The sequence below is a fragment of the Jaculus jaculus genome, chromosome 4 (assembly GCF_020740685.1).
Source record: "Jaculus jaculus isolate mJacJac1 chromosome 4, mJacJac1.mat.Y.cur, whole genome shotgun sequence".
Taxonomy (NCBI): Eukaryota; Metazoa; Chordata; class Mammalia; order Rodentia; family Dipodidae; genus Jaculus; species Jaculus jaculus.
In genome coordinates this window covers 91,447,862-91,466,137 of record NC_059105.1, presented here as the reverse complement: position 1 = coordinate 91,466,137, position 18,276 = coordinate 91,447,862, and the positions used below count along the sequence as shown (strand labels likewise).

The 18,276-nt window shown below is 44.0% G+C and overlaps 1 protein-coding gene across 1 annotated transcript in view; it reads left to right on the top strand.

Annotated features, from left to right (window-relative positions):
- The window catches only part of Kif5c (kinesin family member 5C), a 181,755-nt gene extending 166,707 nt beyond the window's left edge, over positions 1–15,048 (top strand). The window contains exon 26 of the mRNA XM_045147133.1: positions 11,369–15,048. The gene's annotated coding sequence lies outside the window, so the exon portion shown is untranslated. The remainder of the gene's footprint in view (positions 1–11,368) is intronic.
- The last annotated feature ends 3,228 nt before the right edge of the window (positions 15,049–18,276 follow it).

The window sequence follows — 18,276 nt, the reverse complement described above, 5'->3', positions numbered from 1 at the left end:
ATTCTCTGGGATCCCCAATGTTGATTTAACTTATTTTGTTATATTTTAAATATTTATAATTTTTAAATAGTATATATATTCCCTCTTCTTATAAAACCATAAAGACAAAACAAGTTTAGCAATTATGTTAAAACTACAAATCAAAAAGTCAACCATTTATCTTAACATAGTCTAATGACAGATGGCTTCCTCACTGAAAATAAACAGCACAGTGCAGTGTGATGCTATGTGCAGCTGCTGGTCTGAAGTGTCCTTCCATGAGTCACCCTTGACTGATTTCTCTCACCTTTTGTCTTTTGAAACCACTGCAGAATACCAGCATGCCTTCATGGCTGGGACACATTATTTTCCTACTGAGTGGATAGCTCCAAAATGGTTAAAATCAATAAAAGTTATGCCATTTGAGTCACAGCAAAAGCAAATTGCTGGGGCAATGGCTCAGCAGTTAAAGTGCTTGATTGCAAAGCCTGCTGGTCCGAGTTCAATTCCCAAGCTGTCCACCTAAGCGAAACACAAGCAGTGATAGCATGGCAAGAGGCCCTGCTATGTCTGTCTGTCTGTCCGCCTCTCTCTCTCTCTCTCTCTCTCTCTCGCACACACACACACACACACACACACACACACACACACACAGATGCAAATAAATGAGCACATAAAGAGAAAATAAAGTGAAACCAAGCAAGCAAATGTAACGCTGTAGTGTGTGGTGAATGTCTGGCTACCAGGAATCAGCTGGGTGATGCACGTGTTAGTGCTTGAGATGTGAAAATTTTGAGAAGCAGAGACCTAAGATGCCTCTGACTTTGTTGATGAAGGAACTTTATTCCTATCAAAACTCCTGTATGTTAAGCCAGAAATCACAGCATGCTCAATAATGTTTTACAAGTTTTGGTAAAGTATTTGATACCACTTTAGAGATCACAGTGGCAGATCTGGGGGAACTTACCTGGGGCTCTGGTAGTATGTTTGAGTAAGTAAGACACAGTTCCCAATATTACTTCATGTTTGAGGTGTAGGGAGAGCCCTTGTGCAGCCACTTCCAGCTCATGGCTGGACCCCAAGTTAGCAGCCCTCTGTGACCAAGAGGGGTCTAGGGGTACCTCCAAGACCCTCTGTCTCAGGTCCATGTTATGTTTCCTGGTCTAGTGACTGTCACCAAGGCATGGCTGTCCTCTTTGGGTCTTATTTTAAGTCTATGGTGAATAGATATGTTAATTCTTAGTATAAGTTCTATCTTTAACTTCTTGAACAATGGGATGGAAACAGATATGTAATGAAACTGTCAGGTTTTGCTACTGTTCTTTTGCTGCCATAGTGACTCCTGTGACCAAGGGAGGGCCTGAAATCCAGGCGCCTGTGTCATATGTGTGCATGTTCCTGTCAGGAGTTTTGGCCTAGTTGTTAGGCTCATATGCTTAGAATGCACAAATGACTTTTAATTTTTTTTTGTTTATTTATTTGTAAGGAGAGAGTGGGGGGAAAAGTACTCCAGAAATATGCACCACTTTGTGCATCTGGCTATATGTGGGTACTGGGGAATTGAACCTGGGCTGACAGGATTTTCAAGAAGTGCCTTTAACTGCTGAACTATCTCCCTAGCCCATAAATGACTTTGTAGTCTGAACTCTCATCACAGTAGGCTGGGGTCACACAGGGAAATTCCAGAAGTGCTACACAGATAGGATGCTCAATATTTTCCTTTCTTTTCTGTTTTTTTCTTTTCTCCCTCCCTACTTCTCTTCTTTCCTCTGTTCCTCCCTCCTTCCCTTCCTTAATCTCTCCTTCCCTTCTTTCTTTTGTCTCCTCTCCCTCTCCCCACATTTTTTCTTTTCCTTTCATCTCTCTCTTTTCATTCCTCCCCTTCCCCTTCCTTTCCATTCTCTTCCCTTCTCTACTTTTTTCTTTGCAGGGTTTCACTGTAGCCCACAATGACCTGCAATTCATGGTGATCCTTCTGCCTCAGCTTTCTGAAGGCTGGGGTTACAGGCATGCACCACCACACCCAGCTGGTATTTTCTAATCTAACACTTTCCCGGCTCCAAATGCCCAGCCATTTCTCCACACTCTGCCCACAGCTGAGCTGTGGATTTTGGCCTGTCTGAGCTTCTTTTCCCAGAGGAAGCTCCTGTTTTCTCTGAGCCCTCTACTCTCTCCCTCCATTGCTTTCCTCACTGTGCTGAGGTGGAATGGAGTTACTAAGCACCTGGCTACTATAAATTGCAAGTCTTCCCTGTTTGGTCCTTGTCCTTGATATGGGCTGAGCTTTCTAGAGGGTGCCTATTCACTGTGCTCTTGTCTGTTTGCTTCGCTCTCCTGCCTTTTTTTCCTTGTGACTTTCTACTTAACCTTGCACCATTGTTGGGGCTTACTTTGACCTTCTGTTTTTGAAACCCAGTAGCAAATAAATAACCATGTATATCCCTAAGACATTTACCCTGACCTCTGTACTCGGCAGAAATGGCTTCCCACACAGACAGAGTAGTTAAGAAGGGGCTGTCAGGTTCACCCCTGAAATCATGATACCAAGAATCTCACTAACAGCACAGGAGATCTCTCAGCAAGGTGTGCTCCACCTCTGTAGTGACGACTTTCTTTCCAGGAACAAATACCTGTGCAGAAACAACTCTTAGAGAAAGAGTTTCTTTTGGATTATGCTCCAGAATGTGATAGTTTGAATATATGTCCCCTAATAGACTAAAGTGTGTTTGTTTGTTTTTTTTTTAAAAAGAAGCTTGTCTGCAGCCCCCTGTCTGGAGGAGGTGTCATGAGGGGTAGATCTGATTTCTAGCTTAAAGGTATGCATAGTACTTGAGCTCTGCCTGGGGCTCCCTGCTGTTTGCAGCCAGGTGTGCTTGCTTTTGCTGGTGGGGGGGGGGGGTGTTTCTCTCTCTGCTTGGATCTGTGAAAGGGGGGCAGCCCTTTTCACCATGATGGAACTTCCCCTAGACCTGTAAGCTTCAAATAAATCCCTTCTGCCCATAAGCTGTGTGGTTTGGAAGTTCATCTCAGCAGCATGGCGCCGTCCACAGCACAGGGCAGGGTCCATTAGGTGGGAAAGGGGTGACAGGTCTGTTTGTCACATTTCCGTCAGGAAGCAGAGGGTGAATAGTCAGGATGGCTGCACTATAAAGCCTCAGAGCTTATCCCCAGTGACCCCCCCTACCTCCAGCAAGGCTTCACTTCCTAACGATTCCACCCACCAGCTTCCCAAACAGTGCCATCAATTGGGAACAAGTATTCAAACACATGAGCCTATGGGGGACATCTCATATTCAAGCCACAACTTCTGAATCCCCAGGCCTTCATATTGCCATTGGAAAACCTAGCAGAAAGTCCGGTGTGGTGCTCACACCTGTAACCTCAGTACTCGGGCTACCGAGTGCCTTCCAGATCAGTCTGAGCTAGAGTGAGATCTGGTTTCAAAAAATAAAAATAAATCAAAACAGTCCTTAGCAGGAGGACTATATGGAAAGAGGAGGGTGCCCAATGGAGAAGGGGCGAGGGAGAAGGAATGAAAGAGGGGAATAGGAAGAGAATGTGATCAAATTACAGTGTGTTCTTGCATGAATATTCTCAATTGGAAGTACATAGAGAAAACCCTAGCAACGGCTGAATCGTCAGCACATTGTTTGTGCAGAGAGGGCTGTGCTACAGCTGCGCAGCCAGTGACCAAAGACTCTCAGCCTGAGCTGGGCCACTTTGGTTTCTGCTCTGTAAAGTGTGGCTAGCACCTATATATGGATGCCGTGAGGATGAAGGGCATCATTGTTCTCAGAAAGCTTAGATTGATGGGCACCAACCAAGCACTTAGTGCTAGTCTTACAACCACAGCTGTTAGGGGGGAACACGGCTCCAACTAGCTAGTCTCCGGCCCTGTTGCAGTCAGGTGTGTATTGCTAGTAGAAATATTTTGGCTTATAGGCTCGAGGGGGAAGCTCCATGATGGCAGGGAAAATGATGGTATGAGCAGAGGGTGGACATCACCCCCTGGCCAACAGAAGGTAGACCATAGCAACAGGAGAATGTGCCAAACACTGGCAAGGGGAAACTGGCTATAACACCCACAAGCCAACAATACACTCCCTCCATGAGGCATTAATTCCCAAATCTCCATCAGCTGGGAACCTAGCATTCAGAACACCTAAGTTTATGGGGGACACCTGAATCAAACAAAACTACATTTCACCCCTGGCCCCCATAAACTGTTAACCATACATGATATAAAATACAATCCATTCAGTCCAACTCTAAAAGTCCCCATAGTTTTTACCAATCCCAATGATCATACATTCTCATACTCCAAGGTCTTTTAACTGAGCCATAATACTAAAAAATAACCTCAAAAAACCTAGAATGGCACAGAATAAACATTCACAGTGAAAAATATGGCATTTGGCATAGTAAAGAAATATTCAAGCAATACATGATTTAAACAGGGCAAACACCAAACTCTGTAGCTCCAAGTCCAACAACTCTAACCAGTGACAAGTCTTCAAGTCTTAATTCTAACCAACAACAAGTTGCTGGAGTTCCAATTCTGCCCCTCCAACTAGGCTACTCACAGTCCTGGGAAACTTGATCCAGGGCCGGCAGCTTTCCTTAGCAGTCATCTCGTGGTCCCGGCATCGCCTCTGGGTCTTCACTGCAATTCATGGTTCATCCTCATGGCCCCATGGAGTCTCCATGCAGGCATCCAGCAAACCTGCTTCACACTGCCCATGACCGTTTCCAAAACACAAGACCGTGTTCCAAACTCAATGACCTTCTCTTTCCTGCATTTCTTATACTCTACGATACCAGGTAGGGTACCAATATGTTAATCCAGGGAGGAATAAAGCAGACTTTGAAGAACAGGACACTCCTTGAGCGTTCAGGCCCCTTCAAAAGAGTCTACATTCTTCTTGTTGCCCCAGTCCAGGTCAGCTGGCCCAATCTCATAGGTTGTAATCTCTCAATTGCAGCTGAATGGGCAGCAGTTCTCCCAAAGATTTTTTTTTTTCTGTGCCATATTCCTCTGCTCACTCCAGTTCATTTCTACACAAAGCAACCCTGCACAGTTTCTCAGGACACAGGCATAAGAGCAAGCTTTTCATACAAACTGCTTAGCCCAGTCCAAGCAAAGCTCTTTCTCACTTTCATAAGCTAAACCTCATAGTCCATATTACTGCATTCAGGTCTTTCAACTCTAACCAGAATAATACAAAAAGCTGTACTTACAGCACTGCAAGGCATCTCTCAGGTCAAGGTTTCAAATCCTTTCACATTCCTCTTGAAAATTAGCTCCAAGAGGCCAGAGCCACACAATCAGGTATCTAGCAGCAATCCCACTCCTTGGTACCACTTTACTGTTGCAGTCAGGTTCACATTGCTCGCAGAAATCACCCAACCAAGAGCAGACTGTGGGGAAAAAACAGAGGTTTATTTTGGCTTACAGTCTTAAAGGGAAGCTCCATGATGGCAGGGAAAACGATGGCATGAGCCAAGGGTGGACATTACCTCCTAGCCAACACCAGGTGGACAACAGCAACAGGAGAGGGTGCCAAACACTGGCATGGGGAAACTGGCTATAACACCCATAAGTCCACCCCCAACAATACACTGTCTCCAGGAGGCGTTAACTCCAAAATCTCCATCAGCTGTGAACCTAGCATTCGCACCACCTAAGTTTATAGGGGACACCTGAATTAAACCACCACAGGCCCCCTTTCCAGTACGCCAATTAAAAGGACAGTAATGGTAAAAAGCAGAGTGAGGATATTTAGTCAAATGGCAACATTAGGAAAAGGAGTGAATAAAGGGTTTCAGTGGCCCCAAAATCTGTCTCTGGAGTACTGACATGAGCTTTGCATCTAAATAGAGGAGGAACTGAGGCAGGGCAAGAGGCATGTATAACTCAGCAGCCCCGATCAAGGTTTGGCTCATTGATCATTGTCTCTCTTCTGGTTCTTCAAGGTGGTCTGAAGAAATCCTCATTGCTTGAGGGGACAAGCTGGTTGTGAGGTGATTACTTCTCTTCTGTTCTAGGGTGCTATCCAATCCTCATAAATGGTTGGCCACCTCTGATAGGTAGGTGCTCTGTCCTGGACTCTGAAGTAACTGTAGGCTTAGGACAGTGATCTAACTCCGTGCCCTCAGCCTTAAAGAGGATGAGGTAGGCGAGAGACACTCGGAGTGCAGCGTGACTACCATGCTGACCTGCACGGGTAAGCGGGTGACCCTAAAATAGAGGAGACAGGTACAGCGTGCTGGCTGAGGTGACAGGCTTTCATCCTGCTTTTTGTCACTTGTGCCCCCCCCCCACCTTTGTATCCCAAGCAGCATCTCAGGGCCTGTTTCAGTCTGTATGGTTAGGACCATCTAGACCAGTCTTAAAGAGAAGACTGAACTGCAGGGCTCCCACAGCTCTCTATCAGGTGTCCTGGACCAGAGACTCAGATCTGTATAGCAGTACTTAAAAGTTCTTGACCTTGGGACCCTTCGTATTCTCTAAAAAGATCAGTGACTTCAAAGGGCTATAGTAAATTATGGCCTGTACTTATCTAGGTACCATATAAATTCAAAACCAAAAGTGTCCAGTTGAACATAATGACCTATAAATATTACCATAAATTCTATATTTAAGGAAAATAACTGTTTTATATTTTGCAAACATCTCTGATGTCTGGCTTAATAGATAACAGCTGCTTCTGTATCGTCTTGGTTGACGTATATGAAGAGAAGAATATTGGCAGTTGTATGGTGCAGAAGACTGGCGTGGAGAAGGTAGAGTCTAGCCACCATAGGCATCTAGAGACTGGATGAGACAATGTGGAAGCAAGGGGGAGGAACTGTACACAAGAATTTAGTAAAAACTAAATTCTACGCAGCAGTGATGGCTCAGTGGGTAAAAAATACTTGCTAAGTCTGACAACTTGAGTTTGGATACTCAGAACTTATGTAAAACCTGGACATGGTGGCATGAGTGTCTAATCCCGGTGTGCATATGGTGAGATGGGAGGTAAACATTGGAGAATCCCCAGAAGTCTCTAGACCTCAAACCAGGCGGACAGGCGAGCACATACACCCAAGGGCATCATCCGACTGCACACGCACATCATGTCATGTGAGCGCTCTCACCACCATCCGAACACAAACTTGACCTTCACAGATGCTGACGAATGTTTCGGTGGCTGGGAGGCTGATCCTAAAAGGCAGATGAAGTAAAGCTGCAAGGGAACAAGGACAGAGATACCTGCAGGTGGACAGCACCAGAGGCCGGACTTTGAAGATGGCACCCAGAATTTATAGGGACACTCATGTGACATCCACAAGAAAGAACTCCCTGTTTTATCTCCATTGTTCTGTGCACACATATTACCCTATTTCTCCAACGTAATTCTGAGCAGCTCTTCCGTTGCTGGCTGCACCAGAGGATCAGAGATGAAGCCATTCACCTTTAGTCAGCAGTGATAAGTCCAACTGGTAATTCTTATAATGTGGGGATTGGACTGTAGAAAGGCAAAAAGAAAAGATAAACCTATGTACTATTTGGATTAAGCTTAAATCCACTGCAAGCAATTTCAAAAGCCAAAGTTGAGGGTGTTGGAATCTAAATACTTATTGCAAAACCCTTAGATATAATTGTCTTCTTTCTTAGCCTTCCCCACCCTTTCAAAATAAAGGGGATTTATTTCCTTATAAATGTGGTCACACGCTACCTCTGAATTGAATTGCTGCCCTCAGCTTGGCAGAACCTTAGGCCAGTCCACTAGCAGTCGTCTGCCATTAGCAAGTGAGTGATTTATTTATGAGAGAGAGAGAGAGAGAGAGAGAGAGAGAGAGAGAGAGAGAGAGAGAGAGAGCAAATGGGCACCTCAGGGCCTCCAGCCACTGCAAAGGAACTACAGACACATGTGCCACCTTATGCATCCAGCTTATGTGGGTCCTGGAGAATCAAAACTTGGTCCTTTGGCTTTGCAAGCAAGTGCCTTAACCATTAAGCCATCTCTCCAGCATTATTTCTTTTTTTAATTTTTGTTTTTTATTTTTATGTGTTTATTTGAGAGTGACAGAGAGAGAAAGAGGCAGAGAGAGAGAGAGAGAGAGAGAATGTGGGCACACCAGGGCATCCAGCCATTGCAAACGAACTCCAGGTGCATGTGCCACCTTGTGCATCTGGCTTACATGGATCCTGGGGAATCGAGCCTCAAACTGGGGTCCTTAGGCTTCACAGGCAAGTGCTTAACTGCTAAGCCATCTCTCCATCCCCCTTTTTTGAGTTAGGGTCTCACTCTAACCCACGCTAGCTTGAACTCACTCTGTAATCCTAGGCTGGCCTGGAGCTCAAGTCAGTTCTCTTACCTTAGCCTCCCCAGTGCTGATTTTAAAGGTGTGTACCACCACACCTGGCCATGAGTAATTTCCAAGTCATCAAAGGAACAGTTGACAAATTCCCTGATCTCTCTGGGATGAGCTCAGGCAGAAATGGCTTCCTGTGAGGCTGAGCCCTTTGCCCTTAAATTTTATCTCCATACTCCTCCATGAATTTATCAGAGGAGATGGACACCCAAGTAGTGGGGAGGTTGTATGAGAATGTCTGAATCCATTTCTCTTGGGCCTTTTGGCACACCCAAGAAGACAGGTCCGTAAAGATCTGAAACTTGGGGTGAAGAGGGACCACTTGAGTATAGTGAAGAAAGGACCCTGTGTTGGCTTTTTCTTTCAGCAGCCGGTGGGTCACAATGTCAGCTTGCCTTCAGGTAACTAAACAGAGCAGGTTGGGCTTTCTTTGTGACCCCCCCTCCATTTCTTTCAAATTGTTAGCTCAAACATGCTGGTTCCTGCACATGGTGTATGTGTGGGGGGAATTGAATGAAATCCTTTGGAAATCGTGTCACTTCATGGTCTACTGGAGTTATTGAGGCTGTACCCCAGGGTTTGTGTGCCTAATGCTTTCTGTGTCAACATGAGTTGCCTGTCTTCATTGCGCCAGGCCATAATCCCACAATGTAAGGTATGTACCCAGCACCTCCCTGGCCCCAGGCATGCAGGAAGACCATCCCCTCTGCCCAGAGCCATGGTGTGCACAGAAAAATAAACCCTTAAGAAGTGAAGTGGGATTTCCAAACTCAGATTCAAAAGGCTTGCCAGCAACTCAAAATGGATTGTAAATGCCAACTTCATTTCAGGATCCAACAAGAAGCACAGGAGCTCATCAGAAAGGCCAAATGTTTAACATGCTCTTTCCTCAAACGGATCGTCCTCTGCAACTTGTGGAAAAAATTAAAATATCATGATGTCTGGTTGACTAAATGGTTTCACTCAAGCAGCATTGTAATCATGACACTATTGAAGTGAGAGATAGTTGTTTCCAGATGAGATACCTGCATATTTGTATGGATATAGGATATTCTTTAAAAAAAAAAAAAAATACTGTATGGGGGTGGGTCAGTATACCCATGCCAAGGCACTCAAGTGAAGGTCAGAGGACAACTTTGAAGTGTCTGTGCTCTACCCTCTCTAAGGCAGGGTCTCTTGCCAGACTGCAGGGAACATTACTAGGTGGCCGATGGGCTTTGGGTTCTCCCGGCTCTTCTCCCATTGTCAATGGGCATGTTGGGATCGCAGATATATGTGCCACTTTAGATTTGGGATTTGTAGGTGCTGGAGAATTGAATCTGTGCCTGCAGGCTTTGTACCAAATGCCTTTTAGTGCTGAGCTACCTCCCCAGCCCTGGAGTTGATATTCTTTTTTTTTTTCAGGCAAGCCCAACAGACTGACCTTTTTTTTTTTTTTTTAATGAGAGTGAGAAAGAGGGAGAGAATTGACATGCTAGGGCCTCCAGCCATTGTAATCAAACTCCAGACACATGGGCCACCTTGTGCGCACTTATGACCTTGTGCATGTGTCACCTGGCTTACGTGGGATCTAAGGAGTCGAACATGGGTCCTTAGGTTTTGCAGGGAAGTACCTTAACCACTTAGCCATCTCTACAATCCTGGAGTGGATATTCTTAGCAAGAAATGTACTGTTCTGTCTTTCCTGACCCATTTCTGTTCTGTACTTCTCTTCTTCTTTCCTTCTACTTATACATAATTTATGTCTTTATTTATCCTAAGTGTGTGATATTGCTTACAATATTATAAACAAGAGTAAAGAGGGAAACGAAGAACGCACTGTAGTGGGAATCTGGAACACTGCAGCTGGGCATTGATCTGAGAAGGGAGGTTTTCACAGTCAAAGATAGTTGGGTTTTCCTTAGTGTCTGTCATATTTCCTCTTCCAGCAATTCCATGGGGAACCTGCCCATGACTTCTCCCATTTCTTCATCCCCTAGAGCACCAGGAGCTCTACAGGTGATCCAGGGTCCAGATTACTGACCGGCCAGGCCCCCTGCTGCTGGCAGGAATTGAACTCTTCATTGTCTCCTGAATGTTGAGCTTCCTGGAGTTACTCCAAAAGCAAAGACAGGCCACTCAGAGGGAACCCCTGCTCAGGACTGGGCTCACTCATCTGGGTATATGAACCTCTGGAGAAGAGTGAAACCAAAGGGGGTGTTTTACTGGGAGCCTTCATTATGCCACAGTGTGAAACATGTCCTTCTAGTCTGGGCCCCTCTTTCTGGAGAGCCTCTTATCAGGGCCAAGCCTGATCTGCTTGGTGTTGACCAAGCTAGTTTATGAGTGATAGTGATTGTTCCCTAGGGACAAGGAAGTACTTTGTGTTACTCTGAATATCTACAGAAGCAGCAAATGCTAACTTAAAAAAATTTTCATTTGAGAAAGAGAAACAGGCAGATAAAGAGGGAGAATGGGCATGCCAAGGCCTCCACTCACTGCAGACAGACTTCAGACTTATGTGCTACCTTGTGCATCTGGCTTATGTGAGTCCTGGGGAATCAAACTTGGGTCCGTAGGCTTCGCAGTCAAGCACCTTAACCACTAAGATATCTTTCCAGCCCAGATACTGACTTTTAGAAACTATTGAGACTGTCAGGACACTTGAAATCAGGACATAGGAAGCTATGCTATCCATTACATTAGATAGACACTAGCCATGTGACATGTGGCAGAGTCCCAACTGATATGTGCTGAAGACTAAAAATACTTGTGGGGAAAAGAATGCCACAATCTCTCAGTGGTGATACTGTGTAAAATAGGCCCACCCATAATGTTGATTACATATTGAAATAATATTTTAAATCTATTGGGATATGCAAAGTATATTACATTTCCATTGTACTTAATGAAGGAACTACAACAAAGTTAAATAAGAGGCTCACATATTTGTATTGGACAGCCCTGATCTGAACATCAAGAAATTCAAAGTCTAAGTGAGTTTCTGCTGATCTCTAACTCCTGTGTTTTCTGTTCGGTTCTCTTTTAACAGATACGACTTCACGTAGCATGACAAGCAAGGACTACATTCATCTCCAATTCCTTTATTTCCCCTTCGTATACAGTTTCCATTTCTTTTTATACTGGCTTGCCCCCACCGTCTGCAGTACACCAGTTTCCGGTGTTCTGAGCTGTGTAGAATTTCTGTGTGTACAGATGCGTGCTTGGACTCTTCTCCTCCTGAGCCTGGAAGGAGACGGACATGGTTACGAAAGGCCCCTCGCTACTCAGAGCCATTACTGCTGACTCGGCCGTCCCTGCAGCACACTGTCCCACTGGGACCGCCTGCCGTGTCATTTCCTCCCTGAAGGGGACAACCAAGTGCTGCAGAGGCTGTGGTCATGCTCTGCCTCGACTGTCTGGTTTCCTGTAAAATAAACACATTCCTTTATATTTTTAGGCAACAAAAAGTGCTGCTGTAGGGTTCAAAGTTTTCATTCTGAACACTTTTCCAAAAACAAATGACCCCAGAGAGCACTTTGAATATCTTGGTCACATCTTTGGATCTGTAATATACACGTTTTAGTATGGCACTAGTGAAAATGCAAAGCAGATTTCTTCAAGGCAGGAAAAACAGTCTGACAGTAGCAATGTAGAGTTTGCTCATTCAGACACAGCTGTGTGAACAGTCATGAGATTCGCCTCTGAGCTGTTTGCTCTTGAACCTGCAGCAACTAGTCTTGGCCAGCCCCGCTGGGCTCGACCCCCTTCTTGCAGAGCAATGAAGACGCTACAGACTTGGGTGAGTGGATGAAGCTGCCCTCCTCGCTTCTTCCTCCTGATGCTTCTGGAGCCTGCCTCGGGATGGCCTCCGGGTCCACAGAGTGGACCCGTCTTGTGCTTGAGGAGGTATTCCTAAGGAAGTCCAGCATCACTCCAGCAGTTGCAGAAGGGGGAAAGTCCTTGACAAAGTTTGTGCCTGTGTACACATAAGTTGCCATGAATCAGTTCTCACTGTATGTTAACTCATCACTGCAAACTCTTCATGTGAATCTTCTCTTTGCTCTCTTTGGCACCAAATAGGGTTTATCTTCTAGGCACAATTAGAAGGTATCACTATAGATGGACCTTTTTTTTTTTTTTACATTTAGTTATTACTGCATTTAAATATATGAATCTAAAGCTGACTCCCTTAATTCCAGTTGGACATAGTAAGTGAATTGATTTCTAAGTAGTAAAGTTTTCACAGACACTGTAGAAGATTCTAATAAGATTATCTTGTGTGCTGCTACTTGATTCGACAAATTTGTGGGTAAGTCAGTGACAACCTAATCAATCTTGGTTGAAATCACCTATCCTGTCATCACATATGCCCAAGAAGTGCAAGCTGGCACTGTCCCCTACAGCAGTCACCACTGGAATGAAGCGTATGCCAGGGGAGACTGGGCTTTCTCGTGGCCATGTGGGATATGGGCCGAAATAGTTCATAAAGTGTGTGTGTGTGTGTGTGTGTGTGTGTGTGTGTGTGTGTGTGTGCGTGCTCACGCAGGCATGCATGAAGTACTGAGGATTGTGAGTTGATGTCCAAACTCTTGTATAAAGTCCTTAGCAAAGCAGCCCTGCTTTGACCTAATTTATTTGTTAAGTGTTTCAATTTGTATGGTTTTGTTCTGCAAGGAGGAGAGACATTCTACTGAAATATTTATTTCATAAAGATAAAGATTTGCATATGTTTAAATGTGTTCACCCTCTTTGATTTTGCTGCCATTTTCCCTACAATGTAACTGCTTGGTCACTATTTACCGTCTGATAGATGGGTCCATGCAGGCAGGGTTTGTAAAACTGACCAGCCAATAACAGGTGCAACAGATTATCTTGCTATTCAGATGTTTCCCTCTGACTTTCGATGCCAAAACATTGGCCTGAGAGGATTGCTAATTAAATAATCATGATCCATACCATCTCATATTGTCCATTAGGCAACTGTGTTGCTATGTATATGGAAATTGGACACAGATCAATAACTTCTTTTCTTGGTTTTCAATAATGTCCATCATAAAATGGTTTTAGATTTTTCCCAAAATCATTTTTTCCCTGGGTACCCTTTTTGTACTTCTGAAGAATTGCTTGGTCCTTTCATGTTTCAAAAGGAAAGTTTCATTTGTAGTTCTGAATTGCTTGATCTCTACAAGGGCCTTACAGAATTCAGTTTACTTTTATTCACAGAGAAAGTTGGCTTTGATGTCTTTTAAAGATAATTCTGCTAGCTGCTGATCAGCCAGTCAGTCCACCTAGCTTCAATCTTTCCAAGACCTTTAATCTAATTTTCTCGTACTGTGACTAAAAGGTAGGCAGGTTGTTGGAATGGATTATATAGTTTATGCCAGCGTATCCCTAAATATTACTTTATCTATTAATTATGCTATCAGGACAATATACTCTTAGGCCACTTTTTTCTTTAAAGGCCACATTAATGAAAATTTCATTGTTTAAACACTCCCTATAATCTACGTGTGAAACCCTGCGTTGGAGCTGCCGAGTACATGGCAATATTTTTGGTAGTATGGTGCTTCCTGGTGTGTATGTTTGCGTGTTTTCCCCTAAGTAATTTACTATTTCTTGAACATTTATTCTGTGATACTATGGGAGGATAGCTAGAGGGTTTACCTGCAAAGAGGTGGGTTGCTGAGCTAGGGAATGTTGTTTGAGATAGCAGGATTTATGGTTGGACCCCTTAACACCAATGCATTTTGGGCAATTCCTAGGAAACTCTGTATGCACCTGTCTTCAAATGCTGTCCTGTTTGCTTTTTTGTGTGGGATGTAGTAGACCAGAAAGAGTTAAAACTGTCCAAGGAAATAGAAACATAAGGTTAAGAAAATCAGAATTTATAGAAAATACTGGGTAAATAAGGAAATAATGTTTAGAATGTAGGTCCAGTGACTTTTGCAGGCCCTTACACTCAGGTAGGGAAGTGATGGTTCTGTTCTAAAACACCACCAAGGCATCCGCAGGACTGGGAGTGGGAGAGGTTTATCAGCTCCGCTGTCCTGGAGGAACAGCGCAAAGTAAATAAAACTGTTAAGCTCCCTCTTTGGAAGTGTGTGCTTTAGAAAGGCCGACACCATTGTGACTCTGGATAGAAGAAATGCTGGGGAAGTCCGTCACCCAGAAGGTTTCACTTCTCTGTCTCACCCTGATTATCTTGAGCAAGCTAAAGGAACCATCATAATTTTAAAATTGTTCCATACCACCAACAGTTCTGAGGTTTTAAACATGACCAAGGGCCAGGTAACTGCTGAAAGAAGTACCAGTCCGTGAAGACTGCTTGCTTACCTGACATTGTGTATCAATTTTAAATACTTTCCATGTGTGCAGATGTAAGGGGAATAGAGCTTTCTGTAGAATTATATATGTCTAGTTTGTAAAGTGTTTTGTGTACTGCAGATGTGTGTTCTCTGGGCTTTATGTATCTGTACAGTAGTTTCATTAAGAAAATTAGTGGAAAAACTTGTTTCCATGATCTGATGGGGAGAATGGTGGTGTGTGTCAAGTAGCAATCCTGTACGACAGTACGTGTCACGAGATCTGGAAGTAACCCTCCCCTGGCCCATGGAAAATTTTGATTATCTCCTAGGTTCTAAAATGAAGATGTATGGATACTCTGGCAGACTGCATGTTGTATAATTTGAAAAATACTAAAACTGGACAATAAAATGGACTTAAACTTTGGCTGGTCTGGTTTTCCTTAATCAAGTCATCTTTAGGGCCTTTCCCTCAATGTGTCAGGAAATGTGTGTTGAAATGAGCCATCCTCAGACCTCACCAAAGTGCAGGTGAACATCCACTCCAATGTGCAGCATGACTCATCACTCTGTCCTTTCTCTCTCTCTCTTTTTTTTTTTTTTTTTTTTTTTTTGGCTTTTTGAGGTAGGGTCTCACTCTGGTCCAGGATGACCTGGAATTAACTCTGTCATCTCAGGGTGGCCTTGAACTCATGGCAATCCTCCTACCTCTGCCTCCTGAGTGCTTGGATTAAAGGTGTGTGCCACAACGCCTGGCTTCTTTTTTTTTTTTTTTTACTTTGCTTGAAAACTTAACTTTTTTCTCACTGGTAAAGCTTTTTTAAAAATCCAACCTTTGGGGCAGGAGAGATGGCTCAGTTGTTAAAGGCACTTGCTTGCAAGTCTGCCTGTCCAGGTTCAGTTTCCCAGTACCCACATAAAGCCAGACACACAAAGTGGCATGTGTCTGGAGTTGTTTTGCACTGACAAGAGGTCCTGGCACACCTGTTCTCATTCCTTCATATTCATATTCTCTCTCCCTATCTGAAATAACGTTTTTATAAAATTCTTACATTTCCTTCTTCAGCTCTGAAAAGATAGCTATGAATTTTTAGAATTGTCTTATTAACTAGTGGTTATTTTTCTTGTCAGTGACAAAATTTTAAAAGGAAAGGCTTATTGGATCATAGTGCCAGGGGATCTCAGAGCATTGTAGTGGGAAAAGCATGGCTGGCAGGCTTATTCATGGCCTGTGAGCGCTTCCCATGTCACGCGGATCAAGAAGCCAAGAAAGCAGGATGAAACTGGAGGTGGGTGCAGTCTTCCAAGCTCCCCCCTTACTAGCCAGCCAGACCCCTAAAGTCTCCAGGGCCTTGAAAATGGCACTTACCTGGGGCCTGAGTGCTCAAAACATGAGCCTATAGGAGATATTTCAGGTTCCAATTATAGCGTAACTATATGAGATTCAAATTGGATTAAAGATAGTAGAACACTATTAACTGAGTTTCTTTCTGCCCAAGAAAGACACTTATTCTCATAGAAGGATGTAGAGCATTGGTACCCTTCCTCTAATGGCCACAGGTCTGTTTAAGTTGACAGTGTATTGGCATCTTATGAGAATGGGACATACATTTGCACTCTCATTTACCTACTGGCTCTTAGTATTAAGGCACCAAGATCTCCTTAGCAGACACTGGAGTGTGGGGTCTTTGGAGAGCAACCAATGATGGCACAGGATTATGTGCCGAATACAGTTTCTTAACAAGGAAACTTGCCTACCTGGTGTCTGGGATCATGTGACCATGCATGGCATTGTGTGTGTAAACCATCCCTGTTTTTTCTCTCCTCTGCTTAATGGTGCATGAGATAGTTCATCACTCTGTTTAATTTGTTAGAAATGGGAAGGATGGTGAAGTGTAATTGAGAGGGCAGTGAATGGCATGTGTTCATGCTGTTCATCCAACTTTCTAGAAATGACACAACTCAGGAGAAGCAGTTTCCAGAAAAGAGACTGTTAAAGGTGACTGTGGAATTAACTCCAACTGTAGTGGATGAATGTTCAGGCTGAAGCTTGAAATGAGAAAGCAGTCCTCTCTCAGCTAGATTCCAAAGCACATTTCAATCTCAATGGACATGGCCCTCAGGGATCCCAGAACATGGCTGCTCTGCGGGCCAGTGGGGCTGCCGTGAGAGGTCTTGTGAGAGAGGAGGCCTTTCCCCAGGTCCCCTGCCCTCCTTCCCCTGAACCGTGCTTGGACTCGAGCATCTGAGGGGCAAAGTGAGCTGAAGCTGTGCCTGCCAAAGCAGTCCCTGGTGATGGGAGCATGGCAGGTGTAAATCTGGCATTTGTGACAGGCTACGTGTTGCAATTTGTCTTAGGAGCACAATGCATTGAGCAGAAGTGGGAGGTGTGTCCTGACACATGAGGTGGAAATGTGGGCTTCATTGACAGAAGGCACCCCGAGCTGTAGGGTTTTCACTTTCCCTTTGGCATTCAGTGGTTCTTCATTTAATCTGCAAAGAAAACACCAATTTCTGTGTGGTTGACCTCAAAATCATTTTAAAGCACCGGTGGCCTGGAGATGGCTTAGCAGTTAAGGAACTTGCCTATGAAGCCTGAGGACCTAAGTTTGACTCCCCAGAACCCACATAAGCACATGGGGGCGCATAAATCTGGAATTGGTTTGCAGTGGCTAGAGGCCCTGGCATGCCCATTCCCCCCTCATAAATAATAAATAAGTAAATAAATAAATAAACTGATGGTCTCTTCTTGCTTAAGTGGAAAAGGCTGGAAGCATTCATTTGCTCTACGTCTCTGTGTAAAGGATGTTTTGTTTTGGCCCCAGGGCCCCCCCTCCTCTTGTAACACTTTGCAAACCCTTACCCTTCTCCATGATAGGTCTAAATGACTCAAATCATATAGGACTTCAAAAAGATGTATCTATAGCAAAATGTTATTCCTATAAAATGTGTAAATTAGAGAAATTGACAAACTTGTTCTGGATGACATATGATAGCATCAGAAACTTGAAATGCACAGAAAGCTGGAGCAGGCAGTCACTTAATTTGAGAGACTATTCTGGCCATGTGCCAGACACTGTTTCAAGTGCTTTACATGTAGTAATCCATCTAATCCATCTAATAACCCCATGAGGTAAGCACCATTATCTCCCTTTTACAGGTGAGGAGTGGGCACAGAGAGGTTAAGTAGATTGGTCAAGGTCTCACACTGTCAAGAAGGGGAGCCAGGATTGAGAATCTGGTTCTAAGGTTTGTGTGCTCAACAGCTAACAAAACTCCCTTGGAGAATAGTGATCATATATTTGTATAAATGCATATGTAAATATATAAAAGTTAATAATACAGTGATAACCAGCAGACAACTTAAAAACCTTTTTGTAAAAAAATATGCAAAACTTTAAACTTCCACAGCTTTTCCCATAGAATCTAAGCCCTCCTTATAAGTTAAATCACGTTAAGCAGTCAAGTATGTCTAGGAGACTTGGAATGACATGGAAGGAGGCTGCCAGCCAGCAGGGGCACCTGTGACACTGAACTTGGGCTTCTAAAGAAAGGCTGTGCTCCAGCAGTGCCCTTGTCCTTGCTGGAATCCTGGTCATATATAAGACAGATGCACAGCAGTCACTGTCAGTTTGCCACTGGTATGTGCCTAAGA